The following is an 8,570-nucleotide window of genomic DNA, read 5'->3' on the forward strand; positions in this document are numbered from 1 at the left end:
GGATTGAGCGCGGGCTGTGAACCAAAGTATCACAGGTTCGATTCCCAGTCAGGGCACATGCCTGGGTTGCAGGCTACGGCCCCCAGCAACCGCACATTGATGTTTCTCTCTCTCTCTCTTTCTCCCTCCCTTCCCTCTCTAAAAATAAAATAAATAAAATTTAAAAAAATAATCAAAGGCTCTCACATTGAAATTCAAAAGAAATTGTATTTATTTTTTTATTATACAGAATAGAATGTAACAAAGGAATAAGTCACTTACGGGCTATGTTGAATTTCATGGGATGTTTGTCCTTTGACTTCCTAAGAAAATGGACCTCTGTGAAATGAACAGGCCTTCTTGGCAGCGTGGACAGGGGTTGGAGTCCACGAGTGTGGATGTGATGGATACCTGGGCTCCTGTTTTTACATCGTTCTAAGTCATGTCACTCGTGTGTGAATACGATTGCAAGGCCAGGGCTGCATCTTTGCATTACAGAATTAAATTATTATCCTGATCATAGTTTTGAGTGAACACAAAATCTCATACTAGAAAAAATAGTTTTTTAAGGGTATCAATGTAATTATTTCTTTTTCTTCTTAATACTTACATTTAATAGAATTATATTTAGATTTTAAAGTAGAAAGAGATTTATTTTTTTAAAAGAGAGAAAAGTATATTATTTGCAGATAACTAATTGTCTATTATAAATCCAAGAGTATTTATAGTAATACTATGTAAACTGTAGACTATGGTCTAAAACAAAATAAACATATATAAATCAATAGCTATCTTACACATCAGAAGGAGTCTGCTAAAAAATATAAGGAAAAATCCTATTTACAATATCACGAAAAACTACAAATTTCTTAAAATACCATTAAAAGTATATAAGGCACTGTTGCCTACTAGAATTGACCACATGGGGCTTCAAATCTGTTTGATGGGAGGCTGTGGAAAGGTAAGGACTGAATTATATTTAGTTTCGAACAACGTCAGGATTTATCTCTCTTTTGTGAAAACTTCATTTATATAAAATTAGAATTATTTAAAATATTTCAAAAATATTAATAGGCTTCTTAAACACTACATGATAAATAATACAGTATTAAACTTGGATTTGCTGAGCAGCTGTCCTGAAATTATTTGATTAGACTGCCACCTACAGGTGGCAATAAAAGCCAAGCGGCACTGTTAAAATGTCTTTATCGAGCATTGTATTAAGCAAAGTACAGATTGCTGGTTACAAAATAGTCACAGGGATCTAATGTACAGCATAGGGAATGTAGTCAATAACAGTGTAATAACTGTGTTTTGTGCCAGGTGGGCACTGGAGATATCAGGGATCAGGGGAAACGCTTGGTAGTTTCAGCGGTACACCTGAAACTAATACAAAACAATACTGAATGTGAAAAGAAAGAAGGAAACACAGAAATATGGGGAGTGAGGGAGGGAGAGCGGCAGGGAGGAAGGGGAAAGTTAGTTACTAGATTTAAAAAAATGGTAGGGTTGCCAGATAAAATACACTTAAAATCGCTCTCAGTTAACAACCAATATTTTTGTAGTGTAAGTTGGTCCCAAGTATTGCATATGACACACATCGACACAGAAAAATTATTCATTGTTTATCTGAAATTCAAATCTAATTGGGAAGCCTGTAGTTTATTTGCTAAACCTGGTAACCCTTAAAAATGGAGATAATATTGTTGATCATACGTTGCTTAAAACCTTTCAATGGCCGCTCACTGGCCTCTGGAGAAGGCAGAGAAGTATCTTAGGATGGCACACGGGAACATTCACGTCTCTCAGCCCGGCCCTCCTTGCGCCGCCCTGCACCGCCCTGCCCGAGCACCAGCTCACCATCAACATCGAAATCTTTCCCTTGCTGCAGTGGTTCACTGGGCCTAGAATATAGAGCTTCTCTATATTCTATATAAAAGGTGGGTTTGTCCATCTTTTCGATCTTTTCATAATGTTTATCATAATTTTATTACATATCACATCTTACCTTTGGATTTATTAAGTAAATGTCAAAATTATAATAGCAGATAAAATTAAATAATACATTCCTTCAAGGAGGTAAAAACTAATGAGAACACATCATTTACATAAAAATATTACCTTGGAAAGACATATTGGGAAATGCTTTATTTCCAGAGAGCTTTTTGGTATTTTTTTTACTGTTCTTAATATTTCTTTTTTAAAATATATTTTATTGATTATGCTATTACAGTTGTCCCAATTTTTCCTTCTTTGCCTGCCTCCACTTGGTACCCCCCATTCCCTCTGGCAATCCCCCCCTTAGTTCATGTCCATGGGTCAGGCATAGAAATTTTTCGGCTACTCCATTTCTCATTCTGCTCTTAACATCCCTCTGTCTATTCTGTACCTACCAACGTGTACTTCTTAATCCCTGCCCTTTTCCCCATTTTCCCTCTTTCCCCTCCCAGCTGATAGCTCTCCAAATGATCTCTATATCTATGATTCTGTTTTTGTTCTGCTTGTTTGATTAGTTCATTTTTTTAGATTCACTTGTTGATAGCTGTGAATTTATTGCCATTTTATTGTTTATTGTTTTGATCTTCTTTTTCTTAAATAAGTCCCTTTAACATTTCATATAATATGGCTTGGTGATGATGAACTCCCTTAGTTTTACCTCCCTTGGGAAGTACTTTATCTGCCCTTCTATTCGAAATGGTAGCTTTGCTGGATAGAGTTATCTAGGTTGTGGGTCCTTGCTTTTCATCACTTTGAATACTTCTTGACAGTCCCTTCTAGCCCGCAAAGTTTCTTTGAGTAATCAGCTGACAGTCTTATGGGAACTCCTTTGTAAGTATCAATCTGCTTTTCTCTTGCTGCTTTTGAGATTCTCTCTTTATCTTTAACCTTTGGCACTTTAATTATGATGCATCTTGGTGTGGTCCTCTTTGTGGGACTCTCTGTGCTTTCTGAACTTTATGTCTGCTTTCTTCACCAAATTAGGAAAATTTGCTCTCATTATTTTTTCTAATAAGCTTTCTATTTCTCGCTTTCTCTTCTCCTCTGGCACCCCTATGATTCGAATATTGGTACATTTGAAGTTGTCCCACAGCCTCCTTAACTTACCCTATTTTATTAATTCTTTTTTCCTCTTGCTGTTCTGATGGAATGTTTTTCTCTCCCTTATGTTCCAAATCATTGATTTGATTCTCAGCTTCATCTGTTCCACTGTTGATTCCCTGTAAATTTTTCTTTATTTCATTTAGTGTAAGCTTCATTTATTCCTGGGTCTTTTTAATGTTGTTGTAGTACCCAATGAGTTCCTTGAGCATCCTAATAACCAGTATTTTGAACTCTGCATCTGTAGATTGTTTATCTCCGTTTTGTTTAGTTCTTATGGAGTTCTGCTGTGTTCATTCAATTGGGCCATATTTCTTTGTCTCCTCATTTTGGCAGCCTCCCTGTGTTTGTTTCTCTGTGTTAGGTAGAGCTGCTTTGACTCCCTGTCTTAGTAGCGTGGCCTGCTATAGAAAAGGCACTGGTAAGTTGGATGGGGCAGAGGTTTAGGTAATGACCAGGGTGGGGCAATCAGTGTGTACCATGTTGATGGGGTCTCTGATGTGGTACTGCAGTCCGTGGTTCTGTGTGCAGGAGGGTTCAGAGAGAGGACAATGCCATTGCCTGGCCTCTGGAGTTTTGTCCAGGAGGAAGCTTTCCCCCAGTGCTCGCCCTGATGCCAGACACTTCAGTTTCTCCCCGTATGCCACTGCTGCCCTCTCAGCTGCTGCCTCAGCGCTGAAGCCCAGAGGGAGTGAGTCTGTGTAAGTCCTGAGTCCATTGCAGGCCCTTTAAGAGGATCCCAGAGTGTCTTCCACCACCCCAACCGCCAGTTTTTTTTATATCCAGAAGTTATGGAGACTTATCTTCCTAGCACTGGAACCCTGGGCTGGGGGTGCCTGGTGTGGGGCTGGGATCCCTTGCTCCTGAGGTATCCCTGCACCACACGGGTCGGACCGCCCATGCCGTGTCTCCACACCTCTGCACCTCTTCTCCTCTCCGCCTCTCCTACCCATCTGGGTGAATGCGACTTCTTTCATTCCTTGGTTGTCAGACTTCCATACAGCTCTGTCTTCTGATGATTCTGGGTGATAGTCGTTTTCTAGGCTAGTTGTTTTTGCTGTGGTTGTGCAAGGAGGCGAGCTATGTTTACCTACACCCCCATCTTGACCAGAAGTCAATATTTCTCTGTTATTTAAATGTTTTGAAAGAAAAGTTCTAGTGAACTTCAGCTGTACATTTGTGTGTGTGTGTGTGTGTGTGTGTGTGTGTGTGTGTCTGTGTCTGTGTAATCTGCAGGGCACCATGCAATATGAAATCGTGGAGCCTCTCATTAAAAAATGATTAAGAATTTCAAATGATAACAGCATAGCATTAACTTAAGTGTGGGACCCTTCTAAGATCAGGGCCCTGATGGCCCGGGTCACATGCCCTGTATACACATTTTTTCCCCCAACTGAACTGACTTAGAAGTTTCTCTAAGGGAAGTTCCTTGTAGTTTAAACTAGAAATATCTGAGTGGCTTAAAATTCATGATGTTTTGAGATCTTGCTAAGAGGATCCACAAAACAATGAGAAAGAAATCAAACTAATAAGAATGTAGATTTTGCCGTCAGTTCAAGGCCTGGCTTCATGGCTGCCTGGGAGACTCATGGGTCGGCTTCAGAGACCTGCAAACTCCCTCTACACACTTAAAACCAAAACTGTGTGCATGTGTTTCATGTCAATTTTTGAGGGGAAAGCTCTCTTTCACCTATTCCCAAAGAAATCAGTTACCCAAAAAAAGGCTTAAGAAGCACTATTCGATCAATTTATTTGTCTGGCCAGCAGTGCACTTAAAGAAGACTCACTGGTAACTGCTTTAAAAACTTTAAATGTAAGGAATTGTATATATTTTTTTAAATTGTATATATTTTTATACTTTTATTTCAAAATATAGAAGAGAAAATAAATATGAAAGAGAAATGGAAAGAAAAACAAGTATATCAGGATCCCAGTCAGCAAAATAATATCTGGAAGGATCTACATTAAACCTTTACTCCCTAGCTGCTACCATTCATTAGACAACATGAGAGACAGTAGAACAGATTGTTAATTACAGTGTTTCTTTTTTTTAAGATTTTATTTTTATTTATTTATTTATTTTAGAGAGGGAAGGGAGGGAGAAAGAGAGAGAGAGAGAAACATCAATGTGTGGTTGCTGGGGGCCATGGCCTGCAACCCGCCTGTGTCCTGACTGGGAATTGAACCTGCGATGCTTTGGTTCCCAGCCCGCACTCAATCCATTGAGCTATGCCAGCCAGGGCCCTAATTACAGTGTTTCTTATGTAATAACCCGTAACATATATTGAACAGTTTTCATGTGTCACACACTGTACCGGTAGTCGTTTACCACTGATAACTCACTCAGTCCTCTTGACTCGATAACCCACATTGTAGCCATAACGAAGCAGAAGCAAGGAGAGGGTAAGACACTTGCCCGAGAACACACAGCAAATCGTGGAGACAGGTTTTGCTTTCTTCTTCATTACATAATAAGTCTACTTAGCAAGATGCCAATACTTCATAGAACTTTCATTTACCAGGTATCAAGGTCAGAGAAGGAGAAAACTGAATTTTCCTTCTAGAAAACTTTTTTTCACTTGGCTTCTGGGATACTACTCCTTAATGAGTCTCCCACCTCCTACTGGCTGCTTTTTCTTCGTCTTTTTGTGGGGTTCTTCCCTTCTTCCTGTTACACCTTGAACCTCTTCTTCCCCCATCTATATACAGTCTTTAGGTAAACTAATCTAGGCCCATGACTTCACCTGCTGTCCACATGTTGATGATTTCCAAATGTATACTTCCAGTTTGGAGTGCTCCATTGAACAGGCTTGTGTATTCAGCGGCCTTCTCAATGTCTCTACTCGGTGGTCTACTCAACATCTCAAACTAAAAAGGAGCAGATGAACTGATTCCCATCAGTCGAGGCTCCCACAGTCTTCCACATCTCATCAAATGGCAACTCTGCTCTTCTGATACCCAGAACACAAATCCATGGAGGCATCTTTTCCCTGCTCCTTGGTATCATCTCTTGGCAAAAGAGGTCAAATTAATCTTCAAAATACATCCAGATGAATACATAGGTCAAACTTCACCGACTTCCTTAACCCGAGCCCCCATGGTCTCTCTTACCTGGATTATGGCAAGAGTCTCTGTGATCACCATGGGAACAAGCCTCTCAGATCTCCCAGGGAGGGAGCACAGCTGACTGGTGGCCCCAGCTGCTGCCACCTGGAATCCGCCCCTGTGTTCACCCTGAGGCCACGCTTCCTGAGGTCTGCTTAGCTGATAACCACACAGCTAAGAACACCTGGGCAGGCCCATTTCTGGGAGATGCGGGACTCCTCTGGTGGGTGACTTCGGCTCAAGGGCTCCCCACGGGCCTTGCCAAACTTTCACAGACCTGCATGGCAGTTGTACTCTCCCATCCAATGCTCTGGTCCCCTTTCTCTCCTTTACCTGGGCCGGATCTGTGTTCCAGTCTGAAGACTCTCAGAGCCTACTCTGGCACCTTCTCCATGTTCCCACACAGATGTTCCTCTGCACCAGTCGCTCAGCACGTCTTACCTCTGGGTGGCTTTTCGGAGGACCCAGACCAACACAGTCTCCTAACCGGCCTTCTTGCTTCCACAGTTCCACTCCTACAGGCCCTTCACGGAGCAGCTGGGAGTGAGCACATTAAAACTAAACTCCTCACCCTGGCCTGTACGAGATCTGGCCCTGAGTTCCCCATGGGTCTCATCTCTTTGCTGGCTCTGCTACGGCCACACAAGCCTCCTGGCTATTTCCTGACGCACTAGGTGCAGTTTGCTTGCTTTTGCACTTGTCTTTTTCTCTGGAGTGCCTTTGCCCCAGACGTACATGTATCTTGATCGCACTCCCCATACGGATCTCTCACTCTCTCTCCTTTTAACCTGCTTTATTTTTTTCTTCCTAGCATGTAATCACGTATTATATACCTATTTTGTTTATTTGCTTTCCATCACTCTTCAGCCACTGCAACACAAGTGCCAGGAAAACAGAGACTTTGCATGTCTATTCCATCCCGGAATCCCAGCCCAAATAAAAGAACCTGGCACATTTAAGTACTCCATAAATGTCGAATGAATGAATGAATGAATGAATGAATTCTTACTAAAAATCAGGTATCGGGTCATCAAAATCAAAGGAATTTATAAATAAGTTTCATTAGGAACATCTGAGTTTTCTAAAGAAAGAGAACACAAGTGGAAAAATTAGTACCATCAGCAAGTAATGACACACTTTCGTTTTCTTATTTATTTGTTAATCCTCCCCTGAAGATATGTTTATTGATTTTAGGGAGAGAGAGAGAGAGAGTGAAAAAAGCATCAATGTGAGAGAGAAACTTTGATCAGCTGCCTTCCATACGTGCCCAGATCAGGGGTCAAAACAGCCCCCTGGGTAGGTGACCTGACCAGGAGTGGGACCCGCAACCTTTTAGTTTAGGGGACGATGCTCAACCAACTGAGCCACCCGGCCAGGCCTGTTTTCTTATTTTTGCTGATTACACAAAACTACGCTGAGTTTTTATAAAACAAAATTCCAACTACACTAACTTATTAAATATAAAATATGAAATAGCATTTTATTTCAAGCTAGCCCAGGCCACACATAATTAGCTGGGTTATAACCAGCTGAGCACGAACATGTCAGAGGAGTAAAAGTGATCTTTCTATGACTCTCAAGAGAATAAGTGATACGAGGGAATAATTGGCAAATCTATTTTTTTTCAAGCACAGTGAGAAAAAAACATGAAAACATTCAAGAATCTCCCAATTGCTGGGACTATATGACAGCAAATTAACTTCGTGATTGTTATGAGGAATAATTGGAAATACATTTGAAATTGTGTGGGAGTTAATAGAACTGGAGTCTTGAACACACTTGAGATCAATTATTAAAAATATCCATGTTCTATGGAAACCCAAGCCTACTTTTCTACTTCCCCCCTACTTTTCTAGCTATATTCTTTTTTTAAAAATATATTTTATTGATTGTGCTATTACAGCTGTCCCATTCCCCCGCCCCTTCCCTCCTCTCCACCCTGCACTTCTTAAGAAAGGGGAGAGAAAAAAGAATATTGTACAATTACATTTTTAAAAACCGAGACCCAAACTAAGTCAAAAGGTCACACAAAACTCTGACGTAATAGTCTCGTGCATCTAAATGGCAGACGCCACGGCAGGGACATAAGAGCCACAAAGTGCCTTTCTGGCAACCTGCCCTTCTCTGAACGTTACATTTAGAGACAGCAGACAGAAACGAAGACACTAGATCCTGCCATTGATTCACCTTCCTAGGTCAGGATGGTTGGAGTATTTAAACAATGTAACTAATGCTGGGTCCTCGGTGCCATTCTTGTCAAGGCATTGAAAGTAGTCAAGAAGAAATTACATTTCTGGTTTTATCCCTAAGCTATCGCACAAAATTAAATTAGTCATCTCTATCCTTCCAGAAATTGTGGCACAAAGATAGAAGCCCACTTTGGAAAT

The sequence above is a fragment of the Phyllostomus hastatus genome, unplaced genomic scaffold (genome assembly GCF_019186645.2).
Source record: "Phyllostomus hastatus isolate PE091 unplaced genomic scaffold, TTU_PhHast_1.1 phas_scaffold_1066, whole genome shotgun sequence".
Lineage (NCBI taxonomy): Eukaryota > Metazoa > Chordata > Mammalia > Chiroptera > Phyllostomidae > Phyllostomus > Phyllostomus hastatus.